This window comes from Caretta caretta, chromosome 6 (genome assembly GCF_965140235.1).
Source record: "Caretta caretta isolate rCarCar2 chromosome 6, rCarCar1.hap1, whole genome shotgun sequence".
Classification (NCBI taxonomy): domain Eukaryota; kingdom Metazoa; phylum Chordata; order Testudines; family Cheloniidae; genus Caretta; species Caretta caretta.
The window spans coordinates 18,755,130-18,777,122 of record NC_134211.1 but is presented as its reverse complement, the minus strand read 5'-3'; the positions used below and the strand labels follow the sequence as shown (position 1 = coordinate 18,777,122).

The 21,993-nt window shown below is 40.1% G+C and overlaps 1 protein-coding gene across 2 annotated transcripts in view; it reads left to right on the top strand.

Moving 5' to 3' along the window:
• The window catches only part of LRP5 (LDL receptor related protein 5), a 250,104-nt gene that overhangs the window by 169,408 nt on the left and 58,703 nt on the right, over nt 1-21,993 (top strand). The gene's annotated exons all lie outside the window — the stretch shown is intronic.

Genomic DNA, 21,993 nt, shown 5'->3' with positions numbered 1-21,993 from the left:
AAAACAGAAGTGTAACATCAGCCTCAGATTCTATGTGATTGCACTATCCAACAGTACAGGATTGTATTCAGACTGTAATATACATGTTCACAAAAATAATCAAACTACTATTGTTATTGTATACTGTGCTTAAATATCATTCTACCGAAGTAGTATTTTACCATTTTTTATGTGAATGGTAAAGTGGGCAGCATTGTCCACTTGTTAGAGGGAAGGGGCCTGGGATCCAGGAGATATGGACTTTCATATTGACTCACTATACGATAATGGCAAATCACTTCATATCTCTCATTTCCTTGCTTTCCATATCTATAAAATAACTGGTAGTGCTACCAAACTGTTAATATAGTTGCATCATTAGCCACGCATCCAACCGCTCCAGTTATCGCAGGTAACTTATCAGCCTAAACAATTACCTCTGGTTTGGTTTCTTAAAATATGTGGAGGCCAAATTCTACAAGTTCACTCGAAAATGGGCTTGGTGTTCCTCTCCCTGACACTTATCTATCTCCACTGGCTTCAGTGGTGTTGCCCTTAATATATACCAGGAAACATGTTAATAGCTGAATGTTGCAGTGTGTGGCTTCTGTCCCCTCAATAGAAAAGTCATAGATTGTACCAAAACTACATCTGAATTCTAATATTTTTAATATCTAGAGGAAGCAACAAAAATAAGAATTAGCACCATTGTATTCCCATTCCTTTTGTTGTCTTGGTTGGAGGGGATACTGGAATAAAAGTATTTTTTCTTCAGTTATTTATTTTAATACTTAGGTGCTTTACAGAAACAGCATTTGCTTGATTTTCAGGCCAAATTTAAAATCTTTCAGATATTACAGAACTGGCCATGTACATAAACTGCAATGAGACAAATAAAAGTAATCCCAAAATAAAACCCATTCATTATCCCAGAGCCTTCCGAAATGCGTAGGTGAGCACTTCAGTGTACCAGAAGGCTGTTAAATCTTTTGGACCAAGATGGGGACAAATTCCAATGTAGAGGATCATTCTCTGAGAGCAGCGTATCAGCTGCTCACTCCCTTTTAAATCAAGTGTTCCATTTATTGTACTGAGACCATCAACTCATTTCTCACAGGACATGCATTAACATGGGCACCTGCCCCGCCCTTGGCTGGATCTGAACAAAATAAGGTATAGGTGAAACACCTAATATCCCACAACCAATCCCCTGAGCCATCTAGCTCTCCTGCATGTTTTTTTAATAGTTTTTAATATAGTATAAATTACTTAAATTATAATGTTCATCTTACAGGAAAAGATGGAAGAGTTCAATAACTTTACAAAATAGACTTGCCATTAAAAATCACTAGGGATTTTTATGAAATGTTGCTAAAAGCTGTCATTTTTAATGAAATGTAAATGCCTAATATAATGCATTAGGCCAGTGAAAGAGTATGAGTTAAAAATGGCCTTATGATTTATTTCCTTGTTATAGCCTATAAATTTGAAAGTGTGAATTTTGACTATTTTCACAAGGTTAAAACATCTGTAATATATACTGGACAAATTTGTCTTTTTTTAGACTACATTTTGCAGAGCACATTTTGTTTGAACTATAGATGCCTACTTAGAGTTGCATATCTTTGTTCAAAAGTAACCCACCTCTTCAATGATCCTACACTTTTTTAAAAAAAAATGCTTAGTCCAGGTATTTCCTATGGTGTTTTACAATATTACAAAGAAAACTTATTGGGGTGTGTGCGTGCATGTGTTTTCTCTGTAGTCCTAAAATGTAGCAGATTTAAATAAAACTTAAACATGTGTTTCTGTTTAATTTGTAAATTTTCTGTCAAGACATGGAGTGGTGGGCTTGTAATGTGAGGAGTTGTTGTTGTTGTTTATTAATTATTTTGTTGCATTAAGGGTGCATACTTTTATGCATCCTCCAGAAAAGTTAAGCAGATGGCTTGTGTCACACAAAGTTAGATGACAATGCTGCTGTTGTTGATCTTAAACATTTATATTGCAGGAATGCCTAAAAGTCACAACTAGTTATGTCATGCTCAGTGTTGTACAAACATATTATGAAGAGCTGTCCCTGCCAGCAAAGAGCTTACACTCTAAAAATATGTTTCTTGAACACAGTAACCCTACAGTCTTAAACATGCTGCAATATTAGTGCCTTCTTCTAGTTCTCCCACTCCTCACCCTCAACACTCTTCATTAGGCACCTTTTTAATATGTCTTATGAACTAGAAATGTGATATTCAATCCTGTTTTAGTTAATTATTAGAATTCTCCATCATTTTTCAGTGGGAGCCATGTTCATAAGAATGTGAATTCTCTGATGGGGTATTAATAGGATCACAGTAAAGAGAAATGGGAAAGACCTACTAAATCACTAGATCTGACCTTTTGCCAAGATAGAAAACGGTCTTTTGAAAGTGGGTGCAGCTGATGCTAAGCTGACACCATGCTTGAGTTCAACCCAAAGGCAGAGAAGAATCTAATATGGAGATTATCCCTCTCCTGAAATAGGGTAGGTCACGAGATGGAAGGCACATTGCAAGCATGATCATTTCCAGTGCTGTTTGTAACTTTAAAATCTTTATTTCTGCTTAAGTTTCCCTTCTCACTAATGCTTTCTGTTACATTATACAGGTGGAGTTTCAGCTGATACAAATAAATAGAATAAGGAAGGAAGGATCAATCAATTGCACACATACAAAATGGGAAATGACTGTCTAGGAAGGAGTACTGTGGAAAGGGATCTGGGGATCATAGGGGATCACAAGCTAAATATGAGTCAACAGTGTAATACTGTTGCGCAAAAACAAAAAAGGACAAACATCTTTCTGGGATGTATTAGCAGGAGTGTTTGTAACCAAGACATGAGAAGTAATTCTTCCACTCTACTCCATGCTGATTAGGCTTCAATCCGAGTGTCCAGTTCTGGGTGCCACATTTCAGGAAAGATGTGGACAAATTGGAGAAAGTCCAGAGAAGATCAACAAAAATGATTAAAGGGGTAGAAAATATGAACTATGAGGGAAGATTGAAAAAACTGGGTTTGTTTAGTCTAGAGAAGAGAAGACAGGAATGGGGAGAACATGATAACAGTTTTCAAATACACAAAAGGTTGTTATAAGAAGGAGGGGGAAAAATTGTTCTTGTTAACCTAAGAGCAAAGGACAAGAAGCATTGGGCTTAAATTGCAGCAAGGGCAGTTTAGATTGGACATTAGGAAAATCTTCCTGTCAGGGTAGTTAAGCACTGGAATAAATTGTCTAGGGAGGTTGTGGAATCTCCATCACTGGAGGTTTTTAAGAGCAGGTTAGACAAATACCTGTCAGGGATGGTCTAGATAATACTTAGTCCTTCCATGAGTGCAGGGGACTGGACTAGATGACCTCTCAAGGTCTCTTCCAGTCCTACATTTCTATGATTCTGTGATGTGGTGTCACCACTGATTAGCAAACAGCTCCTTCATCTCCATTTTTTTCTGGAAAAGGTTAACTTCGTATCTATGTTAATCTGCATTATTCAAGGAAGTCGTAAAAAACTTCTCGCCAATATTGAGTACTCCATTTTTTTATCTATAGAAAAAATACACATTATGTGGTATGGGCTCTGTGGGCATGAGTTTGGGATGGCCACAGTTACTTTTGAGTGTTGGTGTGAGTTGTGCCAGTTACCGCAAATAAGTGCCAATAAAGTCTGGGTATGGGTGGGTGTGGGTGTGACATTTTTGCAGGGTGATACTGGCCTTTTAAGAGGCAGGGCCAGTGACTTGTCAGCTCACTCCCGTTAGGCTTAAAAGAGGGCACTTGGGTCCTAGAGGGAAGAGAGACCCTGGAAGCGGAGATTGGCAGAAGAGAGCTTCCAGAGCCAGAAGGTGTTTCCTGGGGGAAGGCTGAAGGCAGGGGAGCAGCAAAAGGAGTTTGCTGGGTGACCTCCCTAAGCTAGAGATCCAGGACCGGAGGGCTGAAAGCAGGAGAGCAGCAGCAGAAGGGGGTGCCTGCTTGGCTCTAAGCTGGAGAGCCATCACCAAGAGTCGGAGGCAGAGGAGCAGTGAAGGGGCTTACTCCAGGATGTCTCCAAACAGGAGAGCTGGATTCAGAGGACTAGTGAGAGGGGCTGGGAGGAGTGAGGGATGCTCCCCTGGTGAGGATGGTCTCCCAGCAGAGACACTGTGGGAGTTGCTGCTGGGAAGAGTGGTGTTGCACTCCACTAGAAGGGCTGGGTGGCTGTTCTGACAGAGGGCGACTCACAAAGAGCATTTTATAAATGAAATGAAATAGTTCTAATAAAATCATGTCCCGGTTTTAGGCTGGACCTTCCAGGGCTAAAAGTGAATGCTGTATATCCATTTGAAAAGATGTGATTCTCACCTTCTTCAGTGTATAAAGCCCCGATTTCTGCTCCTACTGGGTCATAAGAGATTGGATCTTAAACTTGTCAATGGGGCAGGCCTCAGTATTACCTATTCTGGGTCCCAGGCCAGGGGAGCTCTTGCAGGAAGAGAGACTTCCACCTTTATGGGTGAAAGAGGGAAAAGTCACTCTGGCAGATTTTTTGTGTAGTGGTTTGAAGCTACTTCTGGAGTGTTGGTGTGTCAGTAATCTCAGGCGTGAGAGATTAGTGGGCAGAGTGCAGGTGAGATACTTTGACCATGCACTTCATACTTATTTATTGCATAGCTTTGCAGTTACCCCAGTGGCTAACTTCTGTCACTGAGGCAGATTCACTTTATTGTATTTTATCTCCTTTATGTCTGTTTCTAGTCAGCATTTTCCTCTTTTTAAGCTCTTCTGGATTTCATGTAAATATGGAGCAACTCTGGGCTCTTACACAGGACTAAGAAAGCATAAGCTTCATAATTTTTTATTTCTAATTAACTGTTGACCCTCAGGGGCAGCCGTCAACTATTGCCTAGAGTTATTAAATTATTTAATGTATTTTATTATTAAAAATATACCCTTAATAGTTGGTTGTTTTTTTTTTTAGTTTAAAATCACTCCTACTGTCCCCGAAGGAAAGAGCCTCTGTGACATCCAGCGTTACGTGCTGTGGACAGACTCCTTCCCTTATGTCCTTCACTGTTCCTGAGAAAGTCCTGGCTCATTACCCACCCACTTCCTGTGATATGAAGCTTGCAATCTGAATAGACAAGACCAATAAAGGGTGGGAGAAAGGACTCACTATCCTTATTTTGCAGATGGGGAACTGAGGCTTGAAGAAATTCATGACTTGCCAAAGGTCCCACAGAGAGTGTATGGCAGAACTATTGCCTGAGTCCTGGTCTAATGTTTTAACCACAAGACCAACCTTGCTCAAAGTATTTAAGAGTTAATTTAAGTTTCCAGCGGATGGATACTTGATTGCTCTCTGAAGGTCCGAGGCCTCCATTATGATCTCAGATCAGCAGATGTGTGGCACAATGTAGTTGAGAGGCTAGTAGCAGCCTTGCCTCAAAACCGTGGCTGAACTGAACTATGGCTAATTTGCTGAAGGTCTCATCTATCTGTATTGTGCTCATCACTATGGAATTTGGATGCTGGATATGCTTGTTAATCTTACATGTGCTGAGAGGAAAAGTCACCCAAAAGGTACATGTTTTGATTAAAAGTGTGAGGTTCTAGCAATTACGTGCTTCTGACAACAACTCCCCTGTTTGTGGGCCGTATGCAAATATTTTCCATATAATGCTCGGCCAAATATTACACATAAACCTGATCAAATACATGTTTCAGAGTGGTAGCCGTATTAGTCTGTCATTCCATGGTCAATACATGGTCATTCCAAAGTAGGATGCTTGCTACTTATTGAATTTTACATGGTCCAGCTAATTCTGAGATCCAAATGGAGAATGCAGTATTCAGGGATGTCCATCAAATAGATGTGAACTCCTCTAATCATTGGTTTATGGGTTGGATACGCTTGCATATACCGTTCATTGTTACTTTTAACTGTGACAGATATGGTTTGAATTCTGCCCACCTGAGAAACTGCCCCTCTCGCTGTGTACCATCGCAAAGTCCCTAGTTTTAGACGTATGGAAATACAGGTTCTCAGTGGAGAGCCTTTGGCTCAGGAATTTGTTTCCAAAAGAGAACTTATGCAGTGTTGTTGTTTCAATGTTGGTCCCAAGGTTTTAGCTATGTCTACACTACCACGGTAAGTCGACTTACGCTACGCAACTCCAGCTACTTGAATAAGGTAGCCGGAGTCGACGTACCGTTGGTTAAGTTACCACGGGGGTCTACACTGCAGGGGGTCAACAGGAGAAACTCCCATTGACTTACCTTACTCTTCTCGTTGGGGTAGAGTACAGGGGTCGACTGGAGAGTGATCTGCTGTCGATTTGGTGGGCTCTTCACAAGACCTGCTAAATTGACCGCCGGTGGATCGATCTCAGAGCATCGATCCAGGTTGTAGTGTAGATGTAGCCCCAGAGAGACTAGGTGGACGAGGCAATATCTTTTATTGGACCAACTTCTGTTGGTGAGAGAGACAAGCTTTTGACCTTACACAGAGCCCTTCTTCAGGTCTGAGAAATGTATTTAGCTGTGGCATTCTCAATACAAGTCGTAACAGATTGTTTAGCATAAGTAGTTAACACACATTTCAACGGACCATTCATGGTGAAGTGACCCTTTAGCACGACTTCTGTCATGGCGGGGAGGGACTGGGTGGGGGGCTTGTTAATGGATTATAGATTGTTGTAATAAGACATAAATCCAGTGTGTCTATTCAGTCCAGATTTTTAAGTGTCTAGTAAAGTTATGAATTGAAGCTCCCAGGCTCATCTTCTGAAGGTGTTGTGCAGGTTTTGAATGAGGATGGAGACCTCAGATACAGAGTGATTGTTTTGTGAAAAGTGTGGTTTATCGTTTTTCACTGTGAGTTCATTCAAGAGTGTAGTGATTGGTTTCACCGACTTAGTTGTTAGTGGGGCATTTAGTGCACTGGATGAGGTACACCACACATTATAAGCTTGAAAGCTTTTCTCTTTCACCAACAGAAGTGGGTCCAGAGAGAACCTAGTCAGTTGCCTTTCAGAGAATCCTGAAAGGCTCATCTGTTTTATCAAACTTTTTTCTGCTGCACGTGGATGGGCATAGATGTTAGCTTTATTTGGAGATAAAAGGAGTCTGTGGGTTGCATTGGTCAGAAAATTGTGTATTGGTTTTTAATAGCGTAAGTATATTTCAGAGCATCATTCCATGTTAAGTACATATGGGCAACAGCGATTAATAGTAAATTAAATATAAACTGTGTCACAGTTCATGGCAACTGCACCTGTGTTTTCCCTCTAGAGTACAGGAAGGGTACCCACTCTTAGGCTTCTGGTTCCGCAGCTATCACCTCTCTTGGGCGAAGATATGTATCTCTTTCCTGACCAGGGTATTTCTAGGCTCCACAGCTCTCTGGCTGCACTGTGAATGAGACACATTTCACACTTTAAAAAAAAAAAAAAAGCCTGGTACATTTCACTTATGTTGTGGCATGTTGCACGTAAACAAAGGGACTTATGCCTTGTCTTGCATTGAGGGGATAGCTTAATTAACCTCAGATTTGCTATAAATATTAGTTAGATACATGGCTTCTGGGGAAAATATAGAGTCAGAATGTTCTAGTGACCCTGACCTTTTTCACTGCCCTGAGCATGCAAAGGGGCCAGAAACTGGCCAGATCTCCCTAGTTGAAACCACCACCAGTGTGAGGGAGTCCTGAGCTGGCATAGCCACTCCTACATTATCTGCCTGACACAGGGACCTGACTGGGATTGTGTGGCCGGAGTGCTGTCTCCAGCTTTTCTCAGCTGGAGGGTAGGCCCTTGATGGCTGTTCCCAGCTGCTGAAGTCTTAGGGGAGCCCAAGGCTGCTCTAAACTATGAAGGCCAGCACAGAGCCAGCTTGGGGCTCAAGGCGTCACAATTAGTTCCTTGATGGCAGGGTAGATTTGATTTAAATCATGATTTAAATCACTAGTCAGGAAGACTCAATTTAATCATGGATTTCTACATAAACGTGCATTCTTGTTGGTTGTTATAACCTTAATACATATTCTTTACAACTCTGAGATAGATATAGGTTTCATTTTTAGAAGGCACACAGTATACAGTTTTAAACAGTGATTTAGTTCGAAAACTTTTCAGATTAGTTTTACAGCTATATCAGAAAATGAATGATTGTTTGGTTATTTCATTTAACAAAGGTAATTGAAGCATATATTTATGAAGTCATTGGGAGGTGAACTATCTCCAGTCAACAGGTTAATCATTAATATTTGGAGGATTTTCTTGCCATGCTGTAGTAGGAGGAGAATATCACTAGACAGACCTTTTAAATTGTTTTATTTAACTAAAACAACAACATTATGTATTCTGGATATTTTTCTTCAACAGCAAACGTATAATATTTTAAGAAAACAAGCATATGAATTTTGAATTTAGTTAAACATTCAAGTTTTTTAAAATCAGTTTGTTTCTGTTAAAATTGTTTTTAAGTGAAATAGTTAAATGAAATATTTAAAAAACAAAAATTAAATCTACTGTGTCATCCAGGTCAACATGAGAAACTTAAAATATTGGCTTCTGCAGCTAACTCAGTCATCTTCACCTTCATTTTCCTGTTTGTTCATAATCTGGAAAAGAAAAACAAGCTTTCCTGCTTCCTGAGTCCCACTGGGTAGATATAAAGAGTGACCTAAATAATCTATACAGAAGTCTCTGGAACCCCATAAGATTGGGTCCCTAATCCATGAACTATTGGAACTCATTTACAAAACTTTTCTTAAAGATTACATGAATATATTGTCTCATACTATAGAATTAGAATTTATAATCCCTGTTCTATGAGGAGATATAATGTATCTTAATTAAAACTATCTTTAGAGATGTGTTTTCCTCAAAAATCATTTTATCAAAAAAATCCTATTTAAATTTTAAAAAATTGGATTTTTTTTATTTTTATTTTTAGAAATCATTGATTTTTTTTAATCCATCCTGCTTGATGGTGTGTGCATGCACGTACCACCCCCAAAGCATCCAACAGAGACCGGGCCTAGCAGGGAATGTGGCCCAGGGTGTTAAAATAAATACTATGTATTCAAAGAGAATATATTATGTCTTAGAGAAGCTGTTTGTATATTGCAGTTTCACTTGATGATGAATCTCACTTCTACTGTGATAGTGCGCATTATGTCTGGTACAGAAGCAGCTAGGAAGCCCCCTTTTACTGATCATCTAGAGTAACGTACCTTGTAAATAAGAGCATAAAGTGTCAAAACTTGTGTGGTCAAAGTTTTAGGTTCAACACTGACCATATGTGGTGGAGATGATGATGTGGAAATGCCTGTCACAGTGGATCTGCCAAAGCAATGTGTGGTGTAATTTGTGCTGCCCTTACGTGGCCTCAATTCAGCAAAGTGCTTAAGCACATGAAAAGTTAAGCTTAAGTGCTTTTCTGAACTGGGCAATATACTAAATTGGGGCCAGAAAGCACAAAGGTGCATGGATGTTTGAGGCTTTTCTTTTTTGAGCACACATGCAAATTTAATCTTTCGTGTCTGTTACTACAATGATCCCTCTGCACCCAGTAATTTTGGCTTTTCCAGGGAAAGTTACTTACTCATCTTCCCTGCTTAGAAATTGAGGAGGGGGGAAAGCAAATTTTAGTGAAAGAGGGAAGACACATGGTTCTAACTTCTCAGAAACAAACCTGCCTATAAGATATTTCCTCTCCCCTTTTAATATGGATATTTATTTGCTTAAGGAGGGCTGTTTGGATTCACTTATGAGGAAGGTAAATATAGCTTGTCTAAGCAATTACTAACTGGGGACATAAAAGCATCTGCAAAATTTAGAGGTGTAAACACCAAGAATGGAGACAATTTATTTAGAGTGGTACTTAAACTAAGCTAATTTATGGTTGGGCCTATTCCTATAAACATTCTGTGCTCCTAACTCCTTTTGACTTCCAGTGGGAATCCCATACATTTATAAAATCAGGTCCTTGAAGTGTAAGGTCTCAAGGCAGGGATTCATGACTTTGTCTGTGTGTCGTAATTCTTGCTGTATAAATAGAACATAGCAACTTAAGGGCCTACAGCTAGATGTACCAGGATGAGATTACAAAAATGAAAATGAATGATACATTTTCCTATGAAATTCCCAAACCCCCGGAGAGGCAGTGGGAACCCCATCCTGGAAGAGATTTCAAACCGGATTGGACAAAGCACTTAAGAAGGTACTATAGAGAGTAATCCAATATGGGCAGGAAGATGGAGTAGATGAGACTTAATGGGTTCTTTCTATCTCTGGTTTTATCCTTGGACTTAAAAACCTTTTTTGTAATTCTGATCATTTTATTTTATTTTGTTGTTTTCAACCTTCTAAAAATATTATTGATATATTTTTATAAATTTGCTACTCCTGCTGTAACATTTGGATTACATATATGATGAATGTTTAATGGTATTTCCATGGGACTGGCAGATGCTGTTAAAGTTCAAAAAAAGTAAGGACAATATTTTTCCCCTAATACTTTGAAACAGTTTTTAGGAGGCGAGGAAGAGGAGAGTGAAGAAATATAGGGACTTTGTGTTTTAGTTTTTTTAACATTGTTGTAACAAATTGAAATTCTACCTCTTTACCAAGGTGTTAGTTAAGTTTTAAGAGCTTCAGAAAGTTGGAAATATATATACGGGAAGAGCTTTGGCAGCCTTTCATCCATTATTGTTTTTGTAAAGAATGGAAACTAAGTTATTTGGTTGTATATCCTTACATGTTCCATTGGTGGCTTGGGAATAATTGAAATTAAGAATAAATTATATTTAAATAGCAGCACATTTTCCACTTACTGCTTATTCATACAACATTTAATATAAAACAAAACAAAAGGGAGGATTGAGTTCATCCTCCATATATGGCTTATATTGTCCAGAGATGAGTTGCAATATGTTGTTTTGTTTTGTTTTTAAATCAGTTTGTGTAGAACTTCTTTTCCCTTTAAAGAATGAAGCAGTCAGTCCTGTTGCGGTTATACTAGACAGGAAAGAAGTTTCAGAATTGACCGGTTGCACCCTTAATACTTTGATATCCTGTAAGCAGAACAAAGTTCTGGAAATGTCAGGCTGATGTAACAGTGCTTCATATGGAGAACATTAGCTGTTCCTAGATTAGATTTATAGAACGTAAGATAGGTTCAAGATCATAATCATGTCAGTGCAGCCTTTCCAACAAAAGAGAAATTACCTATTGTTCCGCCTTTGTTAGTGCTTGTTGTTTGTTTTGTGGTTGGTTTTGTTTTTAAAAGCTAATTTGGAAACCCAGTATTCTCTCTAGGACTACCAAGAGTTTGTAAGGTCCAAGGAAAAAGTCAGGTGTGATCATTTTGATGACACGATGTTATGACAATTCTGGATAAGGAGTTACATTGTATACAAGCATCTATTTCAGATGGTGCTAAAATGGGTACAAAAGATATTTAGGTATGTATCTTAATGTAATTTATATTCTGAGGGAAAATAACGACTGATCAAAATGCATTCTACGTAAGGTTATTTCAATTGCAAAAGCAACCAGAAAAACAGGAAATCACTTTATACTTCATATGACTAGATTTTTCAAAATGTAATATGCAGTCCTAGTACATTTGGAATTCTTTTAAAAAAAGAAAAAAGAACCCAGTGCTATAAACTAGCAAAATGGCCTGTTTCCGTTTGTAATTTAAGATTTTAAATAATATGAAAAGAAGCAGATTGAGGAATAAATTGTTCTGGAGTCAGTGAGTTCTGAACACACGGCTTTGAAGTGTCCAGTTTGTAATTATGTTTAATTGACTAGGACTCCAGTGGTGGTAGATTCCAAAGTCAGCTGGAGCTTATGTTTGTTCAGTTCTTTTAAACTTATCCAAAGAAAAAAGCATGTTTTGTAATCTTGCTAATCTGTTGGTTTATCTATGCCAATAGAGCAGTGTCCCAGAGAGGGATAGTTCTTGTATTTAAATGACAGCATTTAATCTGTGCAGTTCAGGTTATCTTTGCTTTAATGCAGAGCTTTTACATTACACTCAGAGGGTTGCAGTGATATGTTTTTTTCAAGCTGCATCATTTTGGTCCCTTTCTTTAATAGTGGAATCTGATACTGAAATTCAAGGAAAACTGATCATCCAAACTATTTTGGCACATTGCTGCTTTAGCACATGTTTTAAAAGCATCAGTAGGGAGTCCCACATATTTTCCTTGTTGGAAGCTCCACTGTGCTCCCCTCTGTCTTCGCTGTTGATTTAATATGCGGTTTTCCCCGTGAATCTCACAGGTGCATGTTGTGAGCCTCTCCCAGCAGCTGTTGCTGTACTGAGAGTTAATCATCAGAAAGATCCTATGGTATTTTGCTTGATATTAAAGTTAGATTGTATATTTATCAGATAGTGGAGGCTGAGTTAATCTGAACAAATCTTAGAACTTAAACTAACTTTTGTGGGATTGCAAACAAACAGATTTTTATAGCAAAAAATGTAGTTTTTGTTATCTTAATTTTCAGGTGCCCAGCTTGTGACCCCTTTGATGGGGCCTAGTTTCAGAAAGTGCTGAGCACGTGTAACATATCTCTGTAAAGGTTATGATCTACTGAATCTATTCCTCCTATTTGTATGCATGTATCATTTCTGTGTTCGAAGTTATGAATATCAGCTGTGTACTTGCTTGATTTCTAAGTAGCCTTAGTAAAGCATTTGATCAGCTTCTTGAGAAAGGAATGTGCAAGTTAAGTGCCCAATCAAGAAACACATAATGAACAATGGATCTTGGAAGGCTCCAATCCACATAAATCTACTTGAGGATGTTCAAGGTAGCATGTGAACCATGGCTGCTACCTGAGTCATGCTTGGACATGTGACTTGCCCATGTGTCTCCAAAACTCCATCTTGTAGCTAGCATTCTACACAGGGGGAGGGAGAGGTGTCCACCCACAAGAAAAAGTCTATTTATACCCCAGGGAGACCCCTCCATTTTATCTTCAGCTGGCTCAAGAGAAAGCCTCTCCACCCCAAAGGTTACCTGAAAGAAACTGGGACAAAGGACAGTAACTACAAGAGGTGTGAGTGATTGCTGGAACCAGACTAGAAGGAGACTAGGCTGTAAAAGAAGCTTACTGGAACATCTATGAGGGTGAATTTCATCTGTAATCACTTTCTTACCATATTAGGCATAGACTTGCTTGTTTTATTTTATTTCGCTTGGTAATTCACTTTGTTCTGTCTGTTACTACTCGGAACCACTTAAATCCTACTTTCTGTATTTAATAAAATCACTTTTTACTTATTAATTAACCCAGAGTATGTATTAATACCGGGTGGGTGGGGGGGGAACAAACAGCTGTGCATACTTCTCTAACAGTGTTATAGAGTACGAACAATTTGAGTTTACCCTGTATAAGCTCTGTACAGGGTAAAACAGATTTATTTGGGGTTTGGACCACATTGGGAGTTGGGTATCTTAGTGTTAAAGACAGGAACATTTCTTAAGCTGCTTTCAGTTAGGTCTGCAGCTTTGGGGCACATGGTTCAGACCCTGGGTCTGTGTTGGAGCAGACTGGCGTGTCTGGCTCAGCAAGACAGGGTGCTGGAGTCCCAGGCTGGCAGGGAAAGCAGGGGCAGAAGTAGACATGGCACATCAGGTGGCAGCCCCTAGGGGGTTTCTGTGATCCAACCCATTACAGTGTATTCCTGGAGTCCTGCCATGAAACAGCTCTCAATTCGGAAGCGAACATTGGGTGATGACATGCAGGTAAACACACCAAGAATCCTCTCTGTTTCAGAATTTTTGTATCCAGCACTGCCACAAGAAGTAGCTTTTTGCACAGGATGACAGCTTACCCAGGTCAGATATGCAGCTGTAGATGAGTATGTTGTCTTGTTGGAGTGAATCAGCATGATAGGATGATCTGTTGTGAAGTTAGAAGTGGGGAAGGCCTTCCACAGAAGAGGATCTGATGCATCACTAAACATTCTCAACTTATTTCCAGTACTGAGGGACTATCAATCATCTCTATGTTCTGCAGATGTGTTACCTCCTGTACAAGAGACTTTCACTCCAGTTGTGTTTCATAGATTAATCCTAAGTGTTCTGTGTGTGCTTTTCTTTGCAGATCTTTCTCAAATAAAATAGGTGCTGATGGCTGGGTTTGTTTGTTAATAAAAGTTTGGAGAATTAGAATCATCTGTGAAAGTTAGAATAATAAATATGAATGATCACAGTTGTGTATGCTGGCTGGCAGACAGCGCTAATGCATAAGTTATGTGAAAGAAAGAAAAAAGTTAGTTTATTTTTACCAGATGGACTGGCTGTTGTCAAGGTGCACTGAAATCGTCACAAGATGGCCTTTTTTACAAGCATTTGTATGCTCAAGAAGTTAACTGAACAATGAAGAGCTGCTCTCTAAATTCCCAATTCTCTCCAACCATTTGAGCCAGCAGATTGCTAAGAATCATAGAATAGCAGGGTTGGAAGGGACCTGAGGAGGTCATCATAGTCCAACCCCCTGCTCAAAGCAGGACGTATCCCCAACTAAATCATCCAAGTCAGGGCGTTGTCAAGCCTGACCTTAAAAACCTCAAAGGAAGGAGATTCCATCACCTCCCTAGGTAACCCATTCCAGTGCTGCACCACCCTCCTAATGAAAAAGTTTTTCCTAATATCCAACCTAAACCTCCCCCACTGCAACTTGAGACCATTACTCCTTGTTCTGTCATCTGCTATCACTGAGAACAGTCTAGAGCCATCCTCTTTGGAACCCCCTTTCAGGTAGTTGAAAACAGCTATCAAATCCCCCCTTATTCTTCTCTTCCGTAGACTAAACATCCCCCGTCTCTCCTCATAAGTCATGTGTTCCAGTCCCCTAATCATTTTTGTTGCCCTCGGGTAGACGTTTTCCAATTTTTCCACATCCTTCTTGTAGTGTGGGGCCCAAAACTGGACACAGTACTCCAGATGAGGCCTCACCAATGTCGAATAGAGGGGAACAATCACGTCCCTCGATCTGCTGGCAATGCCCCTACTTATACACCCAAAATGTCTTTAGCCTTCTTGGCAACAAGGGCACACTGTTGACTTATATCCAGCTTCTCGTCCACTGTAACCCCTAGGTCCTTTTCTGCAGAACTGCTGCCTAGCCATTCGGTCCCTAGTCTGTAGCGGTGCATGGGATTCTTCCTTCCTGAGTGCAGGACTCTGCACTTGTCTTTGTTGAAGCTCATCAGCTTTCTTTTGGCCCAATCCTCTAATTTGTCTAGGTCCTTCTGTATCCTGTCCCTACCCTCCAGTGCATCTACCTCTCCTCCCAGTTTAGTGTCATCTGCAGACTTGCTGAGGGTGCAATCCACACCATCCTCCAGATCATTAATGAAGATATTGAACAAAACCGGACTGACCCCGGGGTACTCCACTTGATACCGACAGCCAAAGAGACTCAAGTAGACTGTTTAGGTGGGTAGTGGTCAGAGATGTATTTTTTCAGTGTTGGTAGATGGTTCTGGTACTGTTTTTTTGTTTTGTTTTTTGTTTTAATTTATTCTGTTTTCTCCATAACAGCTTCTGTCAATACATACCTGGCAGTAAGCCCTTCCAGAAAGAAAAAAGGAATCTGCTTTTATCCTGAAGCACTGATGAAAGGTGGCCCTATTTCAGCTGCTGGAAAGATCTGAACTGGGCTGAATATAGAATGTAGGATAGCCTGCTCACAGCTGCCTCTCTTCTCTTTTGGGGGCAGGGTGTTGACCCTCTGGAATTTGCCTCTCCAATGTCTCCCCAGGGCCCCTGTAGAGAATTTCTCAAAGTGATCCAGATTACTGTCTCCTACAAAGGGCTGAGCTCTTACCCTCCAGGAGCCAGTCCTAACCTCAGAGAACTCAGAGCCTGAACTAGGATCCCCTGCGTGCCAGGCCTTTAGGCTACCTAGGCCAGCCCATTGCCCTTTTTGTAATGCTAGTGATTCTGCCTTGCTAAGTATTTGTTTCTAGTTGTCTAAGCTTTGTCTGTGGCAAATCAATGGATTGGTTTCAGCTTAATGAATTAAATATAGGGGCAAGTGCTCTGTCTTTTTCTTTGTTGTTATGTCAAAAGACACGCTATATATGCAGAATATTTGGTTCTTCACAGATGCACCTGAAATGTAATCGGACTGCATGAATCACACTGATACATAGAATTTAATTGCATTGTTTTACTTTAATCTTGTTCAAAGAGCCTAGAGCTTTTGAATGTTATATTTGGGAATATTTGTTTAATCATTTAGCGTACATTGAAACAGCAGCATCTAAACAAAATCACAGCTTATTGTGCTTTCTGTATAACTTGGTTTATTAAAACATTTTGATGTCTGATAGTTTTATGCCACCCAGGATGGATTTTATCTGTGCTTGATGACCCTTCATTATTAAAAGCTTTGCCATTCAAGTCTTCAAAATAATCAGGCTTTTAATATGTATGTATGGTAGAGGTGGTCATGTGGCCTGACATGGCAACAAAAAGTACAGCAGGATCTTGGGATCATGGGTTTATTCTTTGACTGTGGCCAAATTTCTTTGACTTTTTTGGGCCACACCCAGTCTTGCCATGCAGTTGGTGCAGAGCAAAAACTCATTGGGAAATAGAAATGCTAGATCTGAACTTATGCATTGAGCCAGCCTTTTTATGCTATTGTCTTGCACTTGCTGATACAGACCTGTGATTTGATGCTTGTTTCTTATATCTGATTATTAGCTTTGCTACCAGGAGAGCCACCTGCACCATCTGGACTAGACTAAGATTATGCTTCCGTAGTGTTGAATATCTCTTTGATCAGTGATAGATACTTAAACCTGTCAGAGAACTGGTTACTGAACTATTACCTTCTTGTGGCTAAGGAAATTTTCCCATAAAAATATGAATAAATCTCAGGAGTTCCCCTTCACTCACAATCTGCAAACTAGTGTGTAAATCTAAACCTTTTATGGAGGGCTTTTACAAGCTATACAACTGTTAGTATGAATGTATTCCTGGCCACTTGACATCTGGCCTCTCTGAGGATTAACTAATTTGACATCCCACTGTTTCAGTTAGTTGCCACAGAGGAGATGGTATGTCTGCGAAGAGGCTAGTAGAGGTGGAGGATGGCAGATTTCATGAGATAATACATGGCATCAACATACTCAAAGGGGGAGTCATATTATTTTAGGTAGGGTTACCATACGTCCATATTTTCCTGCACGTGTCCGGCTTTTTGGTTCTTAAATCGCCATCCGGGAGGAATTTTTAAATATCTAAAAATGTCTGGGATTTTGCCATTTTTATTTTTCCCCAAAGAAGAGTTGATCATTCAAGAAAGAGAGTGCCTGCTTTTCCCCCCCTTTCTATGCCAGCGCTTGCGCCGCCAAACAACTGTTTCGTGCGGCTGGGAGGGAGGGGGGAGGAGGGGAAACGTGGCGCACTTGGGAGGAAGCGGGGCCAGGGTGGGGATTTGGGAAGGGGTCCAATGGGGCAGGGAGGGGCGGAGTTGGGGCAGGGACTTTGGGGAAGGGGTGGAGTTGGGGCGGGGCCAGGGGCGGGGGGGGTGCAAGCAAATCCCCACCCTCCCCGGTGGAGTGTCCTCTTTTTTGAATGTTCAAATATGGTAACCCTATTTTAGGAGACTAGCTGCAACATTTAATTAGTCTTGTTTCTGTGGCCTTCCTCAGCACAGATACTATATATGTAGCTATATAAAACAGAGGAATACACACAGAGAACATGACACCATCAATAATCTGAGATCTGCACTAGCTACCAATAACGGAAGAATGGTCTAGTGTTTAGGGCACTACTCTGGCATATAAGACACCTGGGTTCAATTCTCTGCTGCACCAAAATCTTCTTGTCACTTAGTCTTTCTATGCCTCAGGTTATAGTACAGCTCTCCCTTGGTGGGGTATTGTGAGGATAACCACATCAAAGACTGTAAGATGCTCAGATATAAAAGGAATGGGGGCCGTATGAGTATTATAGATAAGTTTTTGGGGAAGTTAGGGTGTTGATTTTATCTTATAAAGAGCTGAAATAATGTGGGAGCTGGTTTCCTGAGATGACCTCCCTTCCCATGTCATCCTGATACACTTGAAATCAGCGCCTCATATTCCACATAGATTTAGGATGTAACCCCATATAGAGCACATTGCAGTAGTCGGTTCTTGATGTGATAAAGGCCTGGGTCACTGTAGCAAGAAATACATCAAGATAAAAGTTTGTACACTCATTGTCAGGAGCGGATGGAATTTACCACAGCTACTACCTGAGCATCTGGAAGCAGGCCCAGAAAAACCCCTACATTGCAAACCTTAGTCTTCCCTGGGTTTAGCCTCAGCCAGCTAGCCCCAGCGGTTCAGCCCTGTTCACAATCTTCTCAATAATCTCATGCAAGAAAAGAAGATTGGAGGCTGGGAAATAGTTGGTGAGACTGTCAGGATCGAGATGTGATTTCTTGAGCGTGGGTCTAATCGGCAAAGGACCTGATATCTCCATGCTGGACTTTACCAGCTATGAAGGGCTAGAATCCAACTACCAGTAAGTTCTGCCAAATAAATTTAGAACCTCAGTGAGTACAACTGGCTCAAAAATCAAGCAGAGGAGGCCAAACTGCTTGTTCACCACCACCACCCCCCACCTATTGACATGGATCAGCTGTCTCCATTAGGGCTGTACTGGTTTGAAACTAGTCATATTGCCCACCAAGTAGACAACGCCTCAAAGCCAAAATAATCTCCTGCTTCCAAATGAAGGCTGCTTGGATTCACTTGGCAGTCTGCCTGGATTGTTTCTTCTGTTGATGATTTTGCAGAAGTTATGATGCAAAGAAGAAAGAACTGTCTCCATTTCCATTCTAGCCCTGGTATAAGACTTATTCCTTGTTGCAGTCTGACCAACATCACAATTCTAAGCTCCACTCCATTATGTGTCATGTATTGCATATTGTAGCAGGGAGGAACTTGATTGCCTACCAGGTTTTCTTTCTCTAATTTTAATGGTGGCTTTGTAAGTTACGACTATGTAGACATGTATGTGAATATAAAAATACATATATTTTCCCTCCCTGCTGTGTCCAGTCCTAGCCTAGTGCGTTCTAGCCAACTTCAGTACTTAAATGATATTTTGCCATTCATCTTTGTAAAGTGTTTTGAGATATGCTAGTTTGAAAGTCCTTCTACTGTACTGTCCTGTTTGTAAAGAGAATTTGTATCTCATTTACTTAATATGGCATCCAGCTTGGCTTCAGCACCTGAGTATGCACAGTGAACTTTTGAACCCAAGGCATTTGGCCCAGAGTATTGCCTGTGGGATGGATGCTCATTTAAATAAATGAGTATTTGAGGTTTGCCTGAACATGATGTAATGGAGATAATTGCAGAACCATTTGGCTTTAAACTGCAGACATCAACGTTGGTGTGTGTTGTTTTTTGGGTTTTTTTTTTAAAGAAATGTTCAGTATTTAGCTTAACCAAATAAAGACATTAATCTTAAATCTCTGCTACCTCATGTAGCTTGGAAGTTATGGTTAATACAAAACTTCCTGGTTTAAGAAATTGTAGTTATTTTTAGCTGTCTCAAGCAGGAGACTTTCATCTGAAAGGAGTCCATTGATTTACCTCTCTTGCATAGCTCCAGGGTGTCTCACAAGTGGATTAGCTCCATGCTTCAAAACGATACCTGTGCACCACTTGTCTGCGCTTCCTGTTTTTTCTATACTTTTCCCTTTCTGCTTTTAAAAATGTAATTTCAAAAAGTGTTTAAATTCTTACCTGTTTCAAGAAAACAGAAAGATGAGATGGGCAATAATTGGCTCCCTTATGTAGAGCTTATGCTATTAATTTTTCAGCAGAACACTGTGATTTCCTGTTGGTGCTACACATTTAGGGTTGTGTGACAGATTTTAGGAGTCTATTGCTTTGCCTTACTATTTAATACAGTAAGCAGTAAATACACACTGCACTCTATTTAAGTTAATGTTAGCTGTTAGGTAGCCTTAAAATTCACATACAGTCTTAAAAAATGCTTAAATCCTACCATAATCTGCAAGGTGGAGTCAATGCATTATAGCAGGATTTCTATATATGGTACAGATATATGGACAGTAGTTGTCAGCTCTCTACCCTTTGGCTGGATGAGACCATGCATTTCCTAGCCTTTAAGAATGTTCTTGGTTACAATCCATTAACTGGAACTGGTGACCAGAGGACACCTTCATATCTCCAAACTGGAAGCCTCATGCCCAACATATCTTCGCCATGAAAGAAATGCATATAACATTTGTAAATTTGTGGATGTCTTTTGCAGAGCTGTGACAGAAATGTCAAGTTTTAAATCTGAGAGCTTTCCCCCCTATATTCAGAATCCCATCAAGAATGAGTACACTAAATTTCAAGGTTCTAACTTAATGGGAGCCTGACAGTTGTGAGTCAACCTGTCACAAGCTTGTCTACGTGTGTCTACACTGTATTCACACAGCATTCAAGCTAGTCATCTAATTGTTTTCAGGCTGTCTACATTGAAACTTCTTATAGAATTTATGGGTGCCTTGTGGCTCTCCAATATATAATCAGGCATTTAATGGAACAACAATGGGTGTTAGCATGTTATGGATGCCAAATGATTATAGTGAATCGTTTTGAATCTACCTTGGCAATCTTTCTTTGAGTCACAAGAAAATGGAAGCATCATTAAACAAAGAATGGTTACCTCCACATGCTTTACAATTTTAGTATCCTAGTGCTGAAAGAATCTCCAAATAATAGTAAAAAGGAGCTTCTGTATAGAATAACTTTAAGAAGATAAAGGACCATCTGGTATAGGAAGGATAGTCAAGTGGATAAGGCACCGGACTGGGACTCAGCAGACCTGAGTTAAACTTCTAGCTCAACCACAGCCTTCCTGTGTAACCTAGGGCAAATCACTTAATCTACGCCATGTCTCACCTCCCCACCTGTAAAATGGGGATAGTTTCCTCCCACACAGGGGTGTTCTTGAGAATAAAATCTAATGATTGTGTGGTGCTCAAATGCTACCGTGATACGGACCATGTAGTTACCTAGGTAGAGCTCAGAAATACTGAAAATAAAAGAAACTGAATGGCCCAGGGTATGGATAATGAGTCTGTCCCTTCTTGATCACAGTTTCACAGGTACTCATTACCACCATCTATTGGCAGTAGAATGGCCACATATATAGGGTCTTCTGTACTCTGCAGCAAGCTGGGCCTGAGTTCTGTGGCAAGGTTTTCTGTGGTTTCTCTGGCAGACTAGATATTTTGCAACAACTTAAATTTAATGATGGAGGCTTTTTATTGAATGACGCTGGAAAATATATAGAAGCCAGGAGAGTGTTCCATGTGTTAGTTTCATATTACAACCACCAAGCTTATTTTATGCCACCCACACACTAAATTTTCAAGGTAAGAGAATTATTTTACAAAATGTATAGCTACATTATAATAATCGTTGGGGAGGAGGTGGAAACTGGAGGCTTTGACAACTGCATACAAAGGGATAGCTAGGGCTTTTGATTCCTGGGAAGGTATAGGAGGCAGTTTGATCACACAGGAGATGGTTGAAATTTTCCTCTGTTTTTCCATTTTGTGGAGCAGGTGGATGTGGCTTTAGGTTGGGGCTGTTGGGAGTGTGTGTGTATGTATGTGCGCGCAAGAACTCCTAATTTCCCCAACAACCCTTTACAACAACCATCTGGCAAATCTGGACAAACACGTTAATCATAACTGGTGGTTTGCGCTAAAACACTCAGCAGTGAAATAGTTAAGTGTTGACACTTAAATGTTCATTGTTGGGTGCCTGGGCATCTCACACCTCTGATTTCAACCTGTCATTTTAGGAAGACAATTCTTCATCGGTTCACACTCATTTCACATCTCAAAGATTATCTTCACAACCGTAAGAGCTAGAAACAATTATTTTCACGGTGAAAGCTTACATTTTTAAGCAAGATTCCATAGCTATGAAATAATGG